Source organism: Talpa europaea (genome assembly GCF_964194135.1).
Source record: "Talpa europaea genome assembly, chromosome: 11".
NCBI classification, from domain to species: Eukaryota; Metazoa; Chordata; class Mammalia; order Eulipotyphla; family Talpidae; genus Talpa; species Talpa europaea.
Genome location: NC_140078.1, coordinates 54,566,369 through 54,588,206, shown reverse-complemented (window position 1 = coordinate 54,588,206; position 21,838 = coordinate 54,566,369). Strand labels below are relative to the sequence as shown.

The following is a 21,838-nucleotide window of genomic DNA, read 5'->3' as shown; positions in this document are numbered from 1 at the left end:
TTTCAAGCTACTCTTCTGTAACATGATCCAAATTAATTTATATTCTGGTTTTTAAAAATCTTTTTTCCTTTCCATTTTGCTTTAGGCCTCCCATAGACAAATCAATGCTTCTTCTGTCAACACATAATTTTATCCTAGAGAATCAAATCAAAATTTTTTAGTGTGTCTGCTCATCTCTTGACAAACATGGTGTCCATATTTGGATGACTTGGTCCTGCTCCTCTGGCCTCAATGGATTGGGCCAGGGGAGGGCACATGACCCAAGCATGCCCAATCAGAACCTCAGTCCAGGGAATTTGGAATTGAGTCTGAGAGGATGAAAATGTAGTTGCTCTGGGGCAGCCATTTCTGCTGTGTGTGCAGAGAAAGGAAAACCTTTTGTAGAGAGAATGAAGGAGACAGTAGATAGGAGGCATGAGAATAAAATGCATTCTGAGAGGAAAATCTTGAGAGTTATTGTGAGTGTCCCTCATATCTTTTCTGTCACTTTTAGTCTCTCCACTGGTCTGGGTGAATTCTTGTCCTTGCATTCCATGAAACACCCCATATTTATTTAATAAAGCACTTTAGTTTTCTTCTCTTATGATAAAAAGTTGGATTCTGCTTCTTGCAATTAAAAGCATCTCCATAATATGCTATAGATACAGACCTAAATGAAGGCAAAGATTTCCAAAAGATGGACTTTCTAGCTGATGTCAATAATAAGGTAAAGTTTACTCTTAATCCCTGATAGCACCATCAATGACAATACAACAGCCAAGAGAGGTTGACATTTTGGGGGGTAGGGAGAAGTGGGAATGGACAAACACTTCACTGTCTAATGTGATGAGAGGAGAAGGGCAGAGCAGAGGAACTGGTGAGAAAAACTGCAGTCTTATGTCCACATTGGCACAAATGTGTTGAGTATTCACCAAACCCTCTCCTCTGTGGAGACTGGTTCCTCTGGGAGGTCAGAGTGTTGGTTTGATTGTTGCTCAAAATAGAAAGGCTGGCCCTTGTCACCTTATTTAAATCAGGGGTTGAAAGGTGGTAGATGTATCCTGTTCTTCAAAACAATGCCTATGATAAATTTTAACTGACAATATTAGAAATCAGAAGACGCCACTTAATGAAAATTCAGATGGTCATATCTGAAAACAATGGGCTGGGTTTGTTCCATAGGAACATTCGGACTGGGTAGGGAAGAGCAGTGATTAACACTTGACCCTCACTAAGGTGCCAGAGTTGAACCTTTACCCAAGCCTCTGGAGAGGGCATCTTCACTACAGAGCAAACTGAGGCTGGAGAAATGAGGTAACTTGCATGAGAGTTCTAAGCAAGACTCTGTCTCAAAACCCTATTTTATGGGCCTCCCCAGTGGTGCAGCGGTTGAGCGTTGGGTTGCAAAGCTGCCTGCGGCGTCTGCGGCGCCGGTTCGATTCCCGGCTGCTCCCCGGCCACGGGAGGAGGGTCCCACATGGCGCGCAGACCTCTCCTGCCGCCCGCTGCTCCCCTCAGCAGTGTACCTCTGTCCTTCTGCCTGCTCTGCTCCCCGCTCTGACTCTGGTGAATTCTCTCACCCTCCCGCCCTTCTGACTGTACCCAGTGCATATATAAACAAACAAACAAACAAACAAACAAACAAAAAACAAAACATGCCTCTATATAAAAAAAAAAACCTTAAAAACCCTATTTTATCCTTTTTTAAAAATATAGCATTTATTTTTTTTAAAGATTTATTTATACAAGAACTAGAGTACAGGTCAGAAGTGTGGGAGGGTGAGAGGACTGAAAACACTGCTGAGGGGAGCAGCAGGGAAGTCAGGAGAGGTCTGCCACGCCATGTGGGTATCTACCTGGCAGGCTGGCAATCAAACCTGCACTGCAGAGGCTATGGACAGCTTCATAGCGCTGGGCTCAACCCGCTGGGCCACCAGGGAGGCCCCTATTTTATCTCTTACTAGCTGTGTTGCCTTGGAGAAACTACTTAACCCCTCATATCCTCCTAATAATACCTGACAGATTTTAATCTAATGCTCCTGAGATTAAGACAAACTGCTTCTGAAAGTGACAATTATTATATTCTCTACTTGAACATTTTAAAGCAAACAGTAAAATTATTCTGTAATCCATTTAGTGACTTATTTTTTTTTTTAAAAGCTTTTCAATGGGAGGAATATTATTCACACATTTTAAAGACAATAAATGACAGGTAAAGTTAACAAACCAGTTCATAAGCACATGGCAGAAAATTTATCCAGAGTTGACGGAGTAGAAGAAGGGAAACTACTGGTCCTGCATGTCTTCTATGTGCCTGGCACACTTATTTTAATAATCACAATAATAGTAAGGGTAATAAGCATTTTATATAACTCAGCCATACATTAAGCGTGTTACATGTATTAACATATTCAACCCTCCTGATGCTTACATGAGATAGAGACATTTATCTTCCACTATTATACAATAGGTGAACAAGGATAGGATTATAAATAATAAGATTCATAAGTGGCAGAATTAAACCCAAACCCAAGAACCAAACTGTTAACCACTTAGCTGTACACATGATACTCCTTATGCTATAAAATGACAAACTGTGGGAAAGCCTTCCCACGCAGCCCATTTTCAATGGATTAGATGAGTGGGTAGAAAAGGGGAAACAATAGAGCATAAAGCAGGCATGGAAAATCATGTTAGTTCTGGAGCAAAATAATTTGACTAGGAGTAGATCGAATGGTAGAATTTACAAACAGAAAGAACTTTAGCAGGCACCTATAACTGCTGCTTACTCGATAGATGGGGACACTAAGGAACAGACATGCCAAGCAAGTTAACATGATCATGGGGTTAGATCTCAGGACTCTGACTTCTAGAACAGACCATATGTGAGAGATCAAAATTGCTCGGCTAATAAATACCATTTTCAAATGCACTTAAAAAAAAAAAAAAAAACAACGGTTCAATTATAAAGAAAAAAAAAACTATAACAACAAAAAGAAAAAATCAAACCGGGCATTTCTTACGTATTTTAAAACATGACTCCTTATCCTTATTTAAAACAGTGACTCCTCAACTTCTCATTTTATTTTATTTATTTTTTAATTAATTTATTTATTTATACAAGCAGTGGGTACAGTCAGAAGCGCGGGAGGGTGAGAGAATTCACCAGAGCCAGAGTAGGGAGCAGAACAGGTAGAAGGACCGAGGTACACTGCTGAGGGGAGCAGCGGGCACGGCAGGGGAGATCTGCACACCATGTGGGCCCCTCACTGGCGGCCGGGGATCGAACCAGCGCTGCAGAGGCTACGGACAGCTTCGCAGCCCAGCGCTCAACCGCTGCGCCACCGGGCAGGCCCTATCTTCTCATTTTAGTGACAGGAGTTGCATTTGAAGGGAACTATTCAGGGGTCACAGTGACTATATCCATAAATACAGAATCACTTTTAAAAATGAAAGTAATCAATTTTAGTGAACATATTAAACACATTTAATATGTAGTAACTCATTTAACACCACAAGGTAAATATCTCTATCATCCTCATTTTACAGTTGCAGATACTCAGACACAGAGAGGCCAAGTAACTGTCCTGAGGTCACACAGGTAGTAAGTGGCAGAGCTGGGACTCCAACCTAGGCAGATCAACTACTAAGCCCATGTTCTTCTCTCTACCATTTTACAGTGTAATTATTACCTATGAGAGAAATTAAATATATTGTCTTGCCATTTCATATGCTATATGATTATCTCAACAATTTGCTTTCTTTACAAAAGTAGGAATTTTGAAATCCCATTTTGGAGATAATGAGTAAATAGCATTTCTCATTACAAACTGCCTTCGCTTAAGATTTTGGAGTTTGTATTCACCTCTTTAGTTCAGTCAGTCTCAGCTGAGACAAAAACTAGTTTGCCAAGATAGGCCACAGCACTTCATTTAAGAAGTTCCCAAGGAAACATACACTTCTTTGCAGAAACAAATACCAGGATAGCAAGCAATACTCTTTCTCCAGTTTTTGTGTAAAATTAGGTTAAACAATGACTTTTGAACCCCACAGAGACCAGAGGAACCATTTCAGTTTTGATCTCTACCACTTAGTGGTAACTAATGGCAACAATGCCTCCACTGGAATTTAAAAAATATAAAGTGATCTTGTTGAAAAGATTCACTTAACACCCACCCAGACTTGATACCAGCATCTCTTCCCCCACTCACCCCCAGGAATTTGGAGGTTAATATTATGCATGTTGGATTAAAACTCCCACCTTGGTCTGCGGCTGCCCCGTGTTTTCTCCCCAGTCAACACAGCTGGTCCTGAAGGCCAAGTGCTGAGGACTGGTGGAAGGACCTTGTCCATTTGGTCAGCAGTTAGATGAGGAAGGTCAGAAGGGAAGTAGGAATAAGCCTCAGGCCAAACCTCTGACTTCATGGAGCACCCAGATGTGTAGCCCACGGCTGGGGTCAAGTCCCTCTCCTGCACACCCTCAATGCTATCACCTGACTTAGGAGGCGAGGAGAATGAGTTGGTAAGAAACCTAGAGGTCAACTCAAGACAGGGCAATGGTGGACCACTCACAACCACTAGGGTCAGCTCTAGAAGCAACAGGAAATAAAAGCTACAAAAAAAAGACCGAAACCCCAGGCTACTTCTTTTTTTGCTTCAGTAGGTCTTTGGAACACGGAAATATGAAAGCTTAGCAAGGAAGCAACAAGCTTCCTTTTTTCCCTCCCCCCTTTCTCTTTCATTTTTGACCTTTTCTGAAGGCTTAGCGAGAGCAGGCTTGCCTCATTGCCTCATGAAAAGGACTCCTCAGGATGTTCTGGTAAGTGGCCTGGCTGGAGTCTAGTCTCTAGTCTGCATCCCTTGCCTGCACGTGAGCAGAGCCAGCGCTCTATCTAGGCTTCGTGCTTCAACATGAGCCTTGAATGTTCCAAACTCTACATGGTCATGGTCTCCAAAAAACAGACCAAAATCCTTCACTTCCCTGTGTAGAACTGCCCAAAGGCTTTTAACACAACACAAGAGAGGCTCTAACTCCTTACCTTGCCATTAACATCCACATGACCTGGGCCCCTACTCTCTCAAAATTTACTTCCAACTCATCTGCCTCTGCCTGACATGCCAGGCATACTGCTTCTCTTCCCAAAATCAAAGCTCATTCCTCCTTTGAGGTTTGCATATGCTGTTATCTATCTGGTATGCCCTTTAGCCAGATCACTGCATGATTAGGTGCCTTTACATCTTTCAAGTCTTAAATAAAATGTCATCATTTCCAAGATACCTTCTCTATTCTCACTATAAAGTGAGCCTGGCCATACTCTCTCTCTCACATCATGTTGCTTTATTTTCCTTATAGCTACTATTTCTTATTTATTTTTCTCCTCCACCATCAGAATGGAAATTCCATGGGAAAAGCCTGGATTGATTTGTTCACTGCTGTAGGCCCTGATCCCATGACAGTGTCTGACACAGTGTGGTAAACAAACATCTGCTGAGTGAAGGAACACCTTAATTGGTTGGTCTTAAACACAGCTAACAATGAAATAAATTCAAAACTGATTTAACTTGCAGAGCATAATGCAAAGGGAGGGTGTTCTAAAACACCTCCCAAGCCTTGACCCAGACCATCTTACACTAAGAAAATCGAGCTTTTCACCCAGAAAACAAGGCATGCTGTTAGAGTCTTCATCAGATGAGATATTCTGGAGGAACTGGAGAGAGGTAGCAGGGATGTATCCAGGATGTTCTTACTTTGGGATCCATTGAGTGGATGCAGTTTTATGTTTCTCCCAAATGATGTCAACCCCAGCTAAACAGGGAGCCTTTATATTATCTCTGGGTGTCAACTGAATATGAGCCATTGACACTCCTAGACTGACACAGATGTCTCCGACCAAGTCAGCTGTGATTTTCCCTCAACTTCTTTCAAGACGGGGCCTACCCTCCCATGTGTGACCATGGAGAACTTTTTCCTCAGTATCAATAGACAATTCTCTAGCCTCTATTAAACACTTGTCACATTCGTATGAGCACTGAGTACTTCACACGTGCAGTAGTATCTCCTTTCTTGCTGAGGTGACATGCATGTGACCTCTGAGGTGACATATGTGATGACTTAGATTTTGCAGATGACAACACTGAATTGCAGAGAGGTTAAGTAACTTGTCTTGGGTCACATTGCTTTGAATGGGATAGGACCTCAGGCTTCCTCAGTGGTTCCAAAGTAGGGTTCGAAAGCCCTTAAGTGCACTGAGCGTGAAGGAGGGAAAAGAGACAGTGAGAGAGGAAGAAGGCGGCATAAGAGAATAAAAGATAGGAAGGTGGACTAGGGGTGAGAGGCAGAGAGGAAAAAGAAGGGAAGAATTCAGTTTACAAAAGATGAAATTGAATAATCTGCCTAGGAAAAATGTTCACATCATGTGTGTCTGCTATTTCCCCAAGTCCTTTCTTCTACTTAAGTGGATCTTTTAAATTCCATTTCATAACTACCCTATGAGGTAGTTTCCAATACTATATTTATTTTATGGGTGAGGAAACTGACTGACCTTTCCTCACAATATCATAGAGTGAGAGAAGGGGGAAGCAGGATGGAAAGGAAGCCATACTGCTTGCAGTGTTCATGCTCTTCATGTATGTGATACGATGTCTGCTGAAGGCAGTTCCCATCCAATAGGTCTGAGATATTAAGCCACTCATAGTTTAGGCTTTAACATGTCATTTGACCTCCAAACATAATACAGTTCTGAAAAAGCTTGATCCAGATTCATCAAAGCAGAGTTGCCAGGTTCGAACTGCAATCTGGAAGCCAGATGGGGGAGGAGCAAGGGTTTTTGTGATCCCCAATCCTTGGCTGTCAACTGGCACTGGACTGAAGAAATATGGGTCACTATTAAAAATGGTGTTTATATGTTTGCTATTGATTTTCACTGAGTATCAGGATGGAATGAACGCCCACTTGTTGGCTGCTGGGTCTGTCAGGCTGATGTGAACACTGTAGATGCAGGGTAGTTCTTAGAAATAAGGCCTCCAGGGCCTGACTCCACGTTACTCTGGGCTTAAGACACTGTCTCATATACAATGCACTGATTCAATGTGGAAGAGCTCTGGATTCTGTGCACATTCACTCACACAATACTGCCTGAGCATTTTTTAAGTTTAAGCACTGTTCAGGGTATTAATATATTGATATATCTGCAAAAGAGACCACAAGGTCACTTTTTCTAGAACTTTTCCTAGAGCAGGGTTTCTCTACTTAGGCACTCTGGAAAATGGGGCCACTGTATTTTTTGCTGTGGGGGCTGTCCTGTACACTGCAGGATGGTTAGCAGCATCCCTGGCTTCTCCCCATTAGATGCCAGTAACACCTCATCCTCCTTCTGATAACCAAATATGTCTCCAGACACTACCAGTTGCCTCCTGGTGGACAAAATTGTCTCTGGTGGAGAACAGTTTTTCGAGAGTTATGGAAAAGAAACTATTAACAATTAAATAAGATATATTTAGATAACAATAAGGACTCTGAAATAGATCACCCGCCATGGAAATGAATTCTGAGCATGTGCAAAACTCACTTCAAAACTCACTTTTTGCCCAGGAAGCATGAGAAATGAGGAAACAGATGGAGAGAACTTACATTGAACCACTGCTCTTAAAAAATGGTTTCCACTGGAGACTGAAGGGATACCCCTATTTTCTGGACTTTTACATTCAACTGCAAGCTCCTTTCTGCCTGGCAGAGGCTGCAGGAAAGCAATAAGCAAAACTGGCTAGGGGACAGCCATTTCTGCAGCTCCAGCAACTGGCAAACAATTTCAGTCAGTGTTGGTAAACACTACATAGGGAGGACATTCTTTATCAAATTAAAGCCAAATATCATAAGGCTGATGAAGAGAAAATCTAGAAAATAAAAAGAAGGAAGAAAGCCTGGAGCTGAAGGCTATCAGAAGCCACCAGGCTGGTGTCCATTAGGTGTGCAGAGGATTTAGAATCTGGAGGCTAGGGTTTGCGTCTCACTTCTACCATATAACTAAGAGCATGGTCTGCAATCAATGTATCTCTCTAAATCTTAGTTTTTGCCCCAGTAAAATGGGAATGCTAAGAATCAATCTCATTTCACTCTGTTTTAAACCTCTAATACAGGTTGAATCTAAAATCTACTTCAAAGGTACAGGTGAGAATCATATTGCTAGTAACACAGTCTACTTATTGGGCATAGATTGGGTATTAGGGTCTCTGTTAAGTGCCTGAGAAAACATTATCAGCTTTACTCTAGTGGAGTGAGTACTATTATTAGTGGAGATGATCTATAAGCTGGTGAATGCTATTATGTTAACTTTAAGTGGTTATTTTAAGTTGGTTAAATGGTTATTTTTTAAATCAATAAAAAAAGTTCTCCTGGATTTATAGGAGGTGGGAAGCTGTTTTATTTAACTTGAACATAAACCCACCAGTTAAATGCTGGAGAGAAAACAATGGGAATTATTTCCATTCAGAATGCTTAGTGATAATCACTAACTAACCCAATAAGACCATTTTATCTGCCCATGTTCCCAAAACCAGAGAAACGCTTGCTCCTTATTTGATTGTGACCAGATCATGTTTGGACCAGCTAAATTGGTTCTCACCAACAAGAAATAGAAATGAGTTATGTGCTGTTGTGTCTGTCATGTACATTTTAGCTACTGAATTCTCACACCCCCATCCCGTGAAAGAGATATTTTTTGCCCTTTGTTTTACACCAAAGAAGCTGAAACCCTAACAGGTTGAGAATAACTTGCCACAGGCTCCTAGCTAATGAAGCACTGAGCCAAATTCAGTAAGAATCACCAAGTGGGTTATAACATATATATATGTATATATAATATATATATTATATATATAATATATATATATGAATAGGTAAATAAAAAGAATCATCAAATGAAGAAGGGAAGAAACTGGTGACATATCTGTGTAGAAGATATTGCAGTGAAAAGCAGGATTCTTTTTGTAAGATCTCTTCACTTTTCCATTTAGAAACTCAGATTTAGGCCTAATGAGAGACTTGCAAGTATTTATTTTCAGAAAACCATGCATGATATTTCTACTGTTCCTTTTTTTCAGAAAAAACAAAAATAAAAAACAACCAATCCTCTTTACTTAAAACCAGTTGTTAGACTGTATTTTTAGACGTCATGGTACAGTATCAATGAGTCAAACAGGAAAGAAAAAAATGGGAGGTCACAGAAACAGTCAACAGGAAAAGACACAAAATAACCAAGAAAAGGGGAGCCCACACTCTGCGGGCGATGGGGGATTTTCTTGGCACTTCAGGCCTGACCAGAAATGAAGTTCTCTAGTCGCCTTGTAGAAAGTGGAAATTTTTACTTTGGTGATTCTGCAAGTAGCAGTCACCCTGTGGTTTGCAGACTTCACTTTGCCTACTGTGAGTTTTCTCTTTTCCTATGAAAAACAGCCTGTAGGAAGGAGGAAATTACTGCATCTTTCAAAAATGTAAAGACAAGTGCAGCTCCGGTGAAGGGATTTTAAAAATGAACCACATACTCATAATTTAAAGATATTCTAGGTACTGTTTATTCACTTTATGGCACACTGGGAATTCTGGGCAGAATATAAGCCATTCACAGAGCAAACAAATCACACATACAGCCCCAGAAACCTAAAAATGAAAAACTTAAGTAGAAAACCTAAATAAACTTTATACTAATTCTGTGGAGCACACACTCATTTTTAGAGCTCCTAAGTTTCAATTTTTCAGCCTTCCTGTTAGAATATCTCTGACTTAGGCTTCGCAAAGTTTCTTTGTTCTTCATGGTGTATATACGAGTAGAGTTTGAATAAGTCCTTAGGGAGTTTATAATTAATACACACAGATTGGATCAGTTCTAGAAATTAGTTGAAGCTAGAAACGATATTTGGGTAAGGGATTTAGCAAAACATTGTGAAATTGTGAAAACAGAAAAGTCAAGCTCATGTGGGTCAACACAGAACAATTCTTCACCTTAATGTCCTGCATGTATGTTGGATTAAAACTCCCACCTCAGTCTGTGGCTCCCCTGAGTTTCCTCCCCTGTTGACAGAGCAGGTCCCTGGTGGACAAGCTCACTGCTGAGGTTCTCCTGGCAAAGAATTGCAAATATCCTATTGAATGTTTAGTATTATTGGCTATTCCTATTCTTTTGCCACCGGAATGTTTCATTTACGGGTGTTTTCTACCTCCTAAGACAACGCCCCCGCCCCCCCACAAGCCTGCCATGGGCTTAATAAATATGTGTGGAAGGAATGACTTTCCCTTTATTTCTACCTTCCTCTCCTGAGTTTTTTTTTTGCCCATTTCTATCCTTAGGGTCTCATTGGCAACCGAATGACTCCTTTGCCTCGTAATTGCCAGATTCCAGGCAGTTTTGTGACTATTAGCCTTCTGGAATTCATCAAACCACTGGAACTCTTTTCCTTGACTAAGGAGGCTGCCATGACCTTAAAGCATTGGCGAGAGATGTTTCCAGAGCTTTCATTCACCAGCAGAATGGAGCACGTGTCATTATGCTTTGTCGGCAAGTTCCTCCCTATTACTATTCCTGCTCTGTTCTAATCTCAGTTCCTTTTTAACTCCATCAGAAGGGATGAGTCTTGTGAGAGGAAATCTCGCCCAAAGCTTGCAGCTGTATCCAGGGAACCAAATATTTCCCTTGTGGCCCTGCCTCAGCATGCTTTCTTAGACTTGCTCTTCGGGAGCAGTACTTTACGAGGGGTGAGGGACCGGTCATTTGAAAAATCACGGGTGCTCTGGTAAGACTGGCCCTTGTGGTGAGTTATGCAAACTCATTGGAAAATCATTTAATTCTAGAATTCCTGGGCTTTTTCACTCGCACTCACTTTATTCAGGGAGATATGTTGGGGTGGAGCTCACTCACCCCCAGGGCAGTTGTTGGGAGTACCCCCTGTCCCTCTCCCTGGAATTCAGATGGGGATGGGATCTGCTTCTGGCTTTGCTTCTAAATAGCTGAAGACTTCAGTTAAATCACTTTCTCAGTCACTGCTGTAAAATGGGGATGATTTTCCCCAGTGGATGTGAGCATCCCATAAGAAGTAGCTGTTACTACTTTTTTAAAGGGTAGCATAGTTGTATTATTTAAGAAGAAGAGCCCGGGCTGTGGAGTCAGGCAGACTTGGGTTTAAGCCCCAGGTCTGTTTAGGACCTGTGGGGCCTTCCTTGCCCAGTTTTCTCATTCCTCTTAGCTTTGGTTTCCTCACTGAAGATGGGTCAAATAACAGCACCCACCTCACATGAGATATTAGACATCAAAGGCTGTCTGTTCTCCAAGGCCATGTTCACATGCTGTGCAGGTTCTGCATGCTCCCAATCTCTACAGCAGAGAAAGGAGCAAGGAGCACAAGTCTGAGGGTTCCAGCTAGTAATAATCCCACCCTGCCTGTTTGGTGTGTATTAAACATTCAAACTACCTCACCTCTATTTTTCATTAAGCATTACACGTTTTGATGTGCCAGAAGTCCCAGGGATGTAACACAACTGGATAGAACCAAGGTTCCAAATGTGGATTCCTGCTTTCTGTTGCCCCAAATAATCTTCAGGCCCTTAAAACTGTATTCACCGTGGGGTCCTCCCTGGTGGCACAGGTGTAAAACACAGTGCTATCAAGCTATCGCCAGTCACTGTAGCACAAGTTTGATTCCTTGCTGGCCAGGGAGGTGACCCACATGGTGCAGCAGACCTCTCCTGTCTCACCTGCTGCTGCCTTCAGCAGTGTATTTCAGTCAATCTGCATTTTCTGTTCCCCACTCTGTCTCTGGTGAATCCTTTTACCCCCTGTACCTCTGGTCTGTGCCCCAGTTCTTGTATGCATACATAAATAAATTAAAAAAACAATATTTACCAAAAAGTAAAGTAAAAAAATAATTAAAATATAAGCGAACTCCTGCATGCAATGCTTTATCTTGTGCATTATATGATGGAAAGGTTTCAGTGATATTAAATAAGATTAGAATTCTAAAGAAAGTATAGCTCTACCAACCCAGGAGGGCTTTGGGGAGTCTGTGGTGCTTCATCAGCCTGGTCCTGGATGCCTGCTCTGCTCAGTCTGTCAGTCCCCAAAGTCTTTTATTAGACTGGAATCAATGATAAGAAATGCACTTTTTAAAAAATGGTAAATTTTACAATAGCCCTGGAGATAAAAGTGCTAGTTTTTCTGTCTAGGGAACTATTATTCTGAATACTGTCACTTTTTAGAGTCCTAGAGGGTTTAATGGGCTGGAGCAGGAGAGACTTTTATTAAAGAGAAGTGATTTGTTTAAAAAAGAAAAGTGAATTCTCTGGTGCTGGCAAGGACTGAAGATGTCCTTGGGGAAAAGATACGGAGGGAAAGATACGGAATTGTAGGAGTTTAACAAGCCCTGTCAACCTAGACTTCCATGAATATTGTGGCCATTGAAGTTTCAGATTTGTTTCAATATACAACAGTGTGACAACCCAATGAAGTTCTGCTTAGTTCTTATAGAAATTCATGTGTCTCCTTCTTCCTTAAACGCAGTTGTAAGTTATTAATGAAAATTGCATTGAGAACACCAAATCTATATTCTCCTTTGTAATTGGCTATTTTATCACTTATTTTTAAAAATTCTATAATGCCCAATTTCCACCAAATTGTGAACATCGTCCATTCTGCTGATTTCAATCATTGTTTTACTTTGTTTGTTTTCCATTGAATGTATATTTTTTGAGTCTTGACTCTGTGCCAGGCTCTTGGGAAAAAATCGCGACTATACAATTTTGTTTGATGGTAAGGGGTAAACAGATAATTGAATCTTCTACAGTTCAATTGACCAGAAATTATTTTTTCTTTTGTTTATAGATCATGGGATATGTCACTTAAGTGACACACTTTTCTCATCAAGATAGGGCAGAGGTCAGGGCAAATAAGGGCAAATCTTTTGCATTAATAGACTTCTCTGTGATGACAGGAATGTCCTAGAATGTGTTAGTTATTCGATATGTCTAACACTGCAAAGATAATGAAGAGATGCTCAGGTGTGACAACCTCAAGGAGAGGTTCCAGAGGAAGAGAAAGAGAACAAACTTGTATCACATCTACTTTACTAGCTCGGCCACTTCGAGTACTTGATTAAGCTTTTTTGAGTGCTTTTTCTCATTTGTAAAATGAGAGATGAACACTTTTACCATCCTTAACAGAGGTCTCCTATGCTAACCATTGGGGTTTCCTCCTTCCTTCCCTACCTTATTCCTGATTGTGATAGCCATAGAAGAAAATTAAATGGTGGAACTGAGATTCAACAATTTGGAAAACTTTCTGGAAAAATTTTACTTTCCCTTTGCCCGTTAGATAACTCAGGTTGACCACAGTAATCTTCAGGGCCAGTAAATTGTGACAGCACAACCACCTAGGAATTGCAGTGCTGGTTAAGCAGGTGGTCTGAAATCTCAACTTGGCCACTTCATCAACTGTGTTACAAATATTTATCAAATCTTTATAGTGTGCCAGACTTTACAATGGACTCCTAGTATTCAGCAACGACACAAACTAGATAGTCAAAGTGCTCCTCTCTTACAGACTCGCTGGTGTAGGATATATTTAATACCTGTTGGGTAGAATTGAGCTTTAGAGTGTCACACACTATTGTAATATCTAAGGACATTTTGTCCTTTAAGAATCAAAGTTCACTTCTCTTGACATCAAGTGTAGTTAGAGCTTGGTCACTAAAAGAGAGAACAAAGGGGGCAAATTCTGAGAGTTAACCAGTACTCAAAGTGTGGTCCCTAAACCAGTGGCATCAGCATCAACAAGAGCTTGTTAGAACTATGGAGTGGTACCAGTTATCTGAGACCTGCAGTTCACTCTGAAGCTTGGGAAATAGCTGGGCTATTCCATTTACTGCACAGAAGACCACAGCAAGGAGTAAGGGTTTCACTTCAAATGCAGTGGAAAGTCACCAGAGGCATTTAAGCATGGAGGAGACATGGCCAGGGACAATTATTAAAGATAACTGGTTATCATGAGGAAATGAGACTGGGTAATGGGGAAAAAACTGGAAGAAGAGAAACAATCCTGATGACTTAGGTATTGGTCCTCATCTGTAAAATGGAGTTACAAACATAAGGAAAGCATACAGTTATTGTGAGGATTAAATGAGTGAATACATGTAAAGAATTTAGCGTAGCTCATAGCACAAAGTAAGTACCCAGTAAATTTTAAACTATTCTGTTTTGCCTCTTAATTCTCTCTTCTCAACTCCTAATGGTTAATATTGGAATACAGATTCTTTTTTTTTGCCAAAGTGACCAACTCATTGGGTGGCCTGTGAAATAACCTTTGTGGGCTGATAAATATGTATCGTGTTTACGAGGCTGCTTCAGGTCACGGTAAAGGTCCATGGTGTTCTATTCAGTTTCCTTTCTCTTTACTTTTTCCTGTGAGATCTTACTATTGGCCTAGAAAATGAAACGTAATGGAAAACCCGAGTTTTATACTCAGTTCTATTTGAACTCTGGACAGCTTTCACATCTGTAAAAAAGAAAGTGCAGGAAGAAACACAGTGCAAAGCAATGATGGTGAAGGCAAAGATAAACAGCTGGGACTGCATCAAATTAAAAAGTTTCTGCACAGCAAAAGAGACAATAACCAAAACAAAGAGAAACCTTACCCACTGGGAGAAAATTTTTGCACACAACACTAATGATAAAGGACTGATCACAAAAATCTACAAAGAGCTGATGAGACTCAACAACAAAGAAAATAATCCAGTCAAAAAATGGGCAGAAGAGCTAAAAAGAAACTTCTCCATAGAGGAAATGCAAATGGCCAACAGGCATATGAAAAAATATTCAACATTACTTGTAATCAGGGAAATGCAAATCAAAACTACAATGAGATACCATCTCACACCAGTGAGAATGGCACATATTAAAAAAACTAGCAACAACAAATGTTGGTGAGGATGTGAAGAAAAAGGAACTCTCCTGCACTGTTGGTGGGAGTGCAAACTGGTCCAACCACTATAGAAAGCTGTGTGGAGATTCCCCAACCTGCTGAAGATAGAGCTTCCATATGACCCAGCAATTCCACTCCTGGGTATTTACCCAAAGGACACAGAAACATTAATTCCAAAGAGCACCTGCACTCCTATGTTTATAGCAGCACAACTTACAATAGTTAAGCTTTGGAAACAACCCAAATGCCCAAAAATAGATGACTGGATCAAGAAGATGTGGTACATATATACACAATGGAATATTACTCAGCAATCAAAAAGATAAACACATGCAATTTGCAGCAACATGGATGGAGCTGGAAGGGATCATGCTCAGCAAAATAAGCCAGAAAGAAAAAGAAAAATACTGGATGGTCTCACTCATAGCAGGAATCTAGAAAACCTAATTAAGGGACCAGGAAAAAGAATAACTATAAGAAAGAAAAAATCAAAATCAACAAACAACTATGAACCAGAGACACACTGGGGGGGGGATGGAGGAAAGGAGAGATTGGAGTCAAAATAAAGGGGTTGCAATTATATGGGGAATATAAAAATAAAATTAAAAAAAAAAGAAACACAGTGCAGGCTTAACCTTGGACTTTGTTATAAGGCACTGGATGCGAGAGCTGATTCTGACACTACATGCTGGAATCTTAGGCAAGTCATTTGGCTCCTTTAACTCAGTTTCTTTATCTGAAAAATGTGATTACTACTATGGTTAGTAGTAATTATGCACAGAGTTGAGGTTAAAACATAAGAAGGGCATGGAAAGCCACCACAGTGCCTGTCACTCAGTATTAGTCATTGTTATGATTATTACTGTTATTATTATTACTATCAAACTTGTCATAGGTAAAATGTGCTGCAGCAAGCTTATTAGAGAATGTAATCCTGCAGGTCTCTGTGAGGCAGAAAACAGTTTGGTTTGGAAAAGACATCAATGGGACAGGTTAATGAAACAGATGAAAAACCCCAAGAAGGCTGCTTTCTACATAGATCTGCAAAAAATTGATCTGCAATAATCTAGACAGGAATACTCCCCTAAACATTTTTATATCACAGGCATAGGAGCCTTTGAGAGGGTCTTCTTGCCCAAGGGGTTTAGCTTCAGAGCTCAGCTCATTCCTTCCTTGCACAGATGGCCAAGCCCTGCTTCCTAGCCACTCCCTAGGCTAGTCTCCCCCAGACTCCCCCAGATTCTCTGGGCTCCAGCCACACTGGTTCTCTTCCAGTTCTTCCTCTGTGATCTCCTTCCCATCTCAAAGCACAAGGGGGTATGTAAAATGCCTGGTGAATCCATCTATCCTTTAAAATGTGGGTTAAAAGTTGTTATTTCATAGAAGCATTGTGTCATGGTTATGAGTGAAGACTCCAAAGTCAGATTGCCTGGGGTTCAAATCCTGACTTTGAAATTTTGCTAACAGCATGACTGAGGGCAAATGGCCTCATCTCTTTGTTACTGGATTTCCTGCCTAATGGAAATAATCCAGTTCCTTACTATGAGGTTTAAATGAGTTGATGCACATATTGTATCAGGAATAGCTCTGTGCTCCATGACTCTTATTATGATTGTTATTTGAGCTTTAGCTCTTTATTCCTCTCTTTTGCAGCACTTTTCACAACTGTAATTAAATAACCATGTGCTTTGTTATTTAATGTCTGCCTCCAAGGACTTTATCTGTCTTTTTAAATCACTGTACCTCCAACCTGTAGGATCACCTCACAAAAGCTGATCTTACAGTGAAGAAATGGAGTAAAATGTAGTTCTTTTATGTAAAATGCTTCGAAGTGCCACTAGCTGATAGGTGGTTTAATAATATGGCAAAAAAAGGATACTGCAAAACAAAATTTGTGCACGTTGGGTCTCATATATGTTCTAATAAAGGGTGTTTGCAGCTTGAGGTAGGGACTTGGGGATGTGCATGGTTACTTTAAACCACCTCCTATTGCTCTGACTCAAACAGAGTGGTTACTGCAAAAATCTCTGCAGATTTTCAGCTGAATCCCCTAAAGCCAGATCACTGTTCTAATGCTTAACAGAGCAATTACTTTCAGGTCCCACTAGAATGACCTTACTCTCAACTCAACACAAGGCCAAGTACCAAGAGGGCACCTGCCTCCTCAGCACCCCGCTTGTTGCTAAAGGTATGACTCCTGCTCCCAGAGGAACAGTATAAATAGCTACAGAAGGGAAGGTGGCAGGATTTGCTCTTAGGTTCTAAATACCTTCTATAGGGCTTATGTCAATTCCCTGACATTACTCTTCCAGTGTGCTAAAGTAAGGTTAGATGCTAAAGAGTGCTAGAAAAACTGGTTTATTGGGCAACACACATGGAAGTCAACAATTCTCTCATCATTTCTCAGAATGACAGAAATAACTCAGGACTATAATCCTTAAGCTGGGCTATACACACCTCTCACAGGTCTATTAATCAGGCTAGTGGGGTGTGCAAATTCTTCCCATGTGTAGGAAAAAGATGTTGGTGAGAATCTTTCCAGGAAGTCTTTCTATAACTTTCATCATCTTTGTATTTCTATAACATCTTAAAATGGTATAGAACCAGGTCCTTAAAAAGCTGAGAACACTTGACCAAGGCTGAAGTCGACAATGGACAAACCACAATCACTTATATGTGAACTTGTGTCCAGTGAAATAAAGACAAATGTCTGCAGGACCAAGGAATCTCATGTGTCCAAAACAATGGAAGATTGCTGGATAGCCTGATAATGTCAAGATATAGATAGATCCAAATGTGGTGTCATAGATAAGTGGTTCATATTTATTCTAACATGAATGTAAAATAAAATGACCCATTCATTATTTGTACATTCAACCTTCTCCATGTTGGTGCCTACATATTTTCATGATGCCTTTGTCTTTATTTGCTGTGCTTTGGAAAGATGTATGACAATAATGCTATTAAGTAATTTAGCTGACATTTATTTGGTATATCTTTAGTGCTAGAGACTTACTCTGATCCCCTCAACAACCTATAAGTAATTTTAATTCTCCTCATCAACAGGCCAGAGCGGGGGATCACTCAGTTCACATGTTGCAAAGCAGGATTTACACACTAAGAGGTCGAACACTGCACTCATCACTTCTCTCTGTTTCATTTGAATAGAGCCAATGAAAAACAGAACATTTAGCATTGGATCCTTGAAAGTTTTAGTGTGTCACAGCTTGTTGTAGTTGACATTGTTTGATTCCAACCTAAACACACCCTTTAGTTTAATCCTTCGACATCAAAATAATAATATTTAGGTCTACTACTCACAACTATTTCATGACAGTGGCTTTTATGAGATGAGTGAATAAGTTAATCAGTGGCAAATGCACTAAAATCAAGCTAGTTTAAGTTCTGATCCACTAGTGGGGTCTTCATGGGTATAGGGGTTGCATCTCACTTCACCTTTTTAAGCCCACACTTGGCACACTGCTGACATAGCACATACTCAGGCATTATGTGCTGATTTTTAATTTTGAATCCAAGGAGCAGTGTCAAATTTCTTTTTTTTCTTTTTTTTTTTTTTAAAGATTTATTTATTCATACAAGCACTGGGTACAGTCAGAAGCGTGGGAGGGTAACAGAATTCCCAGAGACAGAGTGGGGAACAGAACAGGCAGACTGATGAAATACACTGCAGAGGGGAGCAGCGGGCACGGCAGGAGAAGTCTGTCGCGCCATGTGGGACCCTCACCAGCAGCCAGGGATCCAACCGGCACTGCAGAGGCTGTGGGCAGCTTCGTAGCCCAGTGCTCAACCACTGTGCCACCAGGGGAGGCCCAGCAGTGTCAAATTTCAATACAAGACTTGTATCCATTACCTACAAGGTCTTGATTTCTTCCTACATAGCATGTCAGTATCTGATTCCAGCTAGCAGTTTCAATAGTCTGCATTTCCAATTTTACTTACTTTGCTCCTACCATTCATTGCTACCAACTCTGAAGGCATCTGGGTAATGATAGTCTGTGCCCTAAATTTCTTTCTAGGTGAAAAGGCCAATATCAGTGAAAAGGATGACAGAGGGAGATGAGAATGAAAGAAGGGGATAAGAAAGGAGTGAAGAGAGGAATGGAGATGTGAGTCAGCACAGACACAGCTGCAGTTTATCTGGGGAACAAGGAAGTAGCTACAAATAATTAGTGTTGTGAAGCTAAAAGGGGTCTAGGCATTAGACTAACTTTGTTACCCACAAGTGTGGAATTCTGAGTCCTGGATAAAAAAATTAGTTGCCCAAGGTCAGAAAGCTTGGCAGAAAGTGACAAGGCTCTACCTGGAATCTAGTTCTCGCTCTGTCCACTGTGATTTTCAGTGATGCCACACTGTTCTCCCAGATGAAAAATCTCTCTTATGGTAGGTCAGCTTCTAAACAATCCCATTCAAGTTTGGAAAACCTAAATATAAGCACATCTATCTGAAAAGGTGTTACAAAGCATAGTCTTGAAAGAAAAAGTAAAAACTCTGCCAACTTCTTCATTTTAACTTAGGATTGAAGGATAGAAGAAAAGAAAACCAAAAGAAAAAAGAAGTGAACACAAGAGATCAGAAATGAACAGAACTTTATAGCCCCATCTGCAAAAGTTTCCTTAAAAAAAAAAAGGCATCTGAAACAAACACAGAATATGTCCATTTCTTCCTTTTGTTAGATTGCTTTTATTGGGATGATCAACTGTTTATCTCATTTTACCAGATTCTATTAACACATGTTAATGTATATTTTAATTGTATTTAGTTTTATCTTTCCAGCTTAGAAAAAGTCTTTCATTTAAAATATTTTTATAGTTTTCCAATATAAAATAAGAAAAAAAATCTTAATTAGAGTTTCATGGACAGACTCCTACTAAGAGCTCACAAATATTTCAGGTTTCTACCTGAATAATTTCAAAGCAAGTGTTTATTTTCACCTAGTATTACAGCTTGTTGGGAATAAGAGCTGGTTCTTTTTTGTGGGGTCTTTCAGGCACCTACCCACTGATCTCAACCAGCAGTGTCAAGCAGTGCATAATAGGAAGCAGAACCTCATTTGGGATCCAGTTCCCACATTGCTATCTGAAGATGGAAATGCATGTATGTGAAGAAGCTCATGCTGCATGAAATACAGAGACAATGAAAACGAGGCAGCGGGGCCTCCCTGGTGGCGCAGGTGGTTGAGCGCAGCTCCCTGAAGCTGTCCACAGCCTCTACAGTGCCAGTATGATCCCGGCCGGGCAGAGAGGGTCCCACATTGCACGGCAGACCTCTCCTGTCTTGCCCGCTGCTCCCCTCCGCAGTATATTTCGGCAGTCTGCCTGTTCTGTTCCCCACTCTGTCTCTGGTGAGTCCTCTCACCCTCCCACACATCTGGCCTGTACCCCGGTTTTTGTATAAATAAATCTTCAATAAATAAATAAATAAATAAAGAAAGAAAAGAAAATGAGGCAGCACAATCAGCTGGTTCTAGAAACAGCACTGTGGTGGTCACAGCATGCATCTGTACTCCAGGCTGTGCTGTGCCCCTGATGGGACAGGAGGTCTTTAGAAAAATTCTTCCATTTCTCTGTATTTTAATTTCATCAGCAATGGAATGAAGGGATTGGACAATGTGACTTAAAACATGTCTCTTCAGGTTCAAATGTCTCATGACATAATCTGTTTGACAATTCTACACAGCCAATGCTGTTCATCCACACCCAACCCTCTTCCTCCCTATGGCTATAGAGCACTCTCTTCAAGAGGGGGGCATAGTGCTTGTCCACAAGAACCCCCATTCTATTAGTCACAACTTCCCTGTACTCTCCAAATGGAAAAGAAAACAAATGGTGCATTGGAACACATTGACTATGGGTTGGGAGTTGAATTTGTTATGTCTGGGAATATTTTAGAGCCCCTGCTAAGAGGTGGAATTTCTGATTTTTACAAGGGCTGCATTACAAGGTGGTTTTATTTCTAGAGATTTTTATGGCCTGAATTTTAAGAACAGGATCATCTAATGCAAGCCCCTGTCTTATTATAATGCTACACTGAGAATCCAGGTCAAAGGACTGCATTTTGGGTAAGATTAGTTTATTCCTTTGCTTTCTTTCAGATCATTAGATACCTTTAGACAGGGCAGATTTGAGACAATTGATTCATTTCTAAGGCTACACTCAAACTATATCATGATGAGGGGTATTATCCCAATTCCTATTGTGATATATTTATTTCCTTGACATTTTTCTTCTCTTTCCAATCCTACCCACTTCCTCCACAGACTTCCTTCTATACCCCAGAGCTTTACAGTCTCCTGCGTGAGACAATTTCCTTTGTTTTCTGAAGTCAACCCAGATTTGTTTCCCCTCCTCCATCTCCGACATCAACCTATGGGGGAGAAAATGAAACCATGGACTTGGACTTGATGAATTCGCCATAAGCACATTACAAGGGAGGAAAGGAAAAAAAAAGCTTCTCTTTAATTAGGATGTTGGACTTCCTCTAATAAATCATAAAAGTTTCATTCATTAACTGATAGTCATTGCCCAAAATGGCATTTCGTGGGTCTCTTCCTTAAGCTGCTGAATTCCGATTGCCTAGAGTCTTCACCAAAACTAGATGGGGGACAGAATTCATTTCCCTTGCTTCTTTCTTGGGGCAAAACAGGGCCAAAACATTAGTTAAAATGTCCTTTTAGAGACGCTACTAATGAGTTCTAGGTTCCCACAGGAACTTTGCTGCCAAGCACTTACAAAAATAGAGGAGGCTCCAAACTTGATGTGCTGAGGTGATTAACAACTACAAATCTAAAAGCATTGTCATGCTGCTTACTAATATATTTCCTGCCCTTTCTCTCTCCTTTCCACATCCATAAATGAGCTAGTCTTTAAATTAAAAACAGA

General features: G+C 40.6%; 1 protein-coding gene across 2 annotated transcripts in view; it reads right to left on the bottom strand.

Moving 5' to 3' along the window:
- Positions 1-21,838, bottom strand: part of FRMD4B (FERM domain containing 4B) — a gene marked incomplete at its 3' end in the record, with an annotated part of 177,201 nt that overhangs the window by 127,371 nt on the left and 27,992 nt on the right. The window contains exon 1 of one of the 2 annotated variants that reach the window (XM_084248253.1): positions 4,241-4,404. The exons of the other annotated variant lie outside the window; for it this stretch is intronic. Of the gene's footprint in view, positions 1-4,240; positions 4,405-21,838 lie in introns of those variants that run through there. 2 annotated transcript variants of the gene reach the window in all.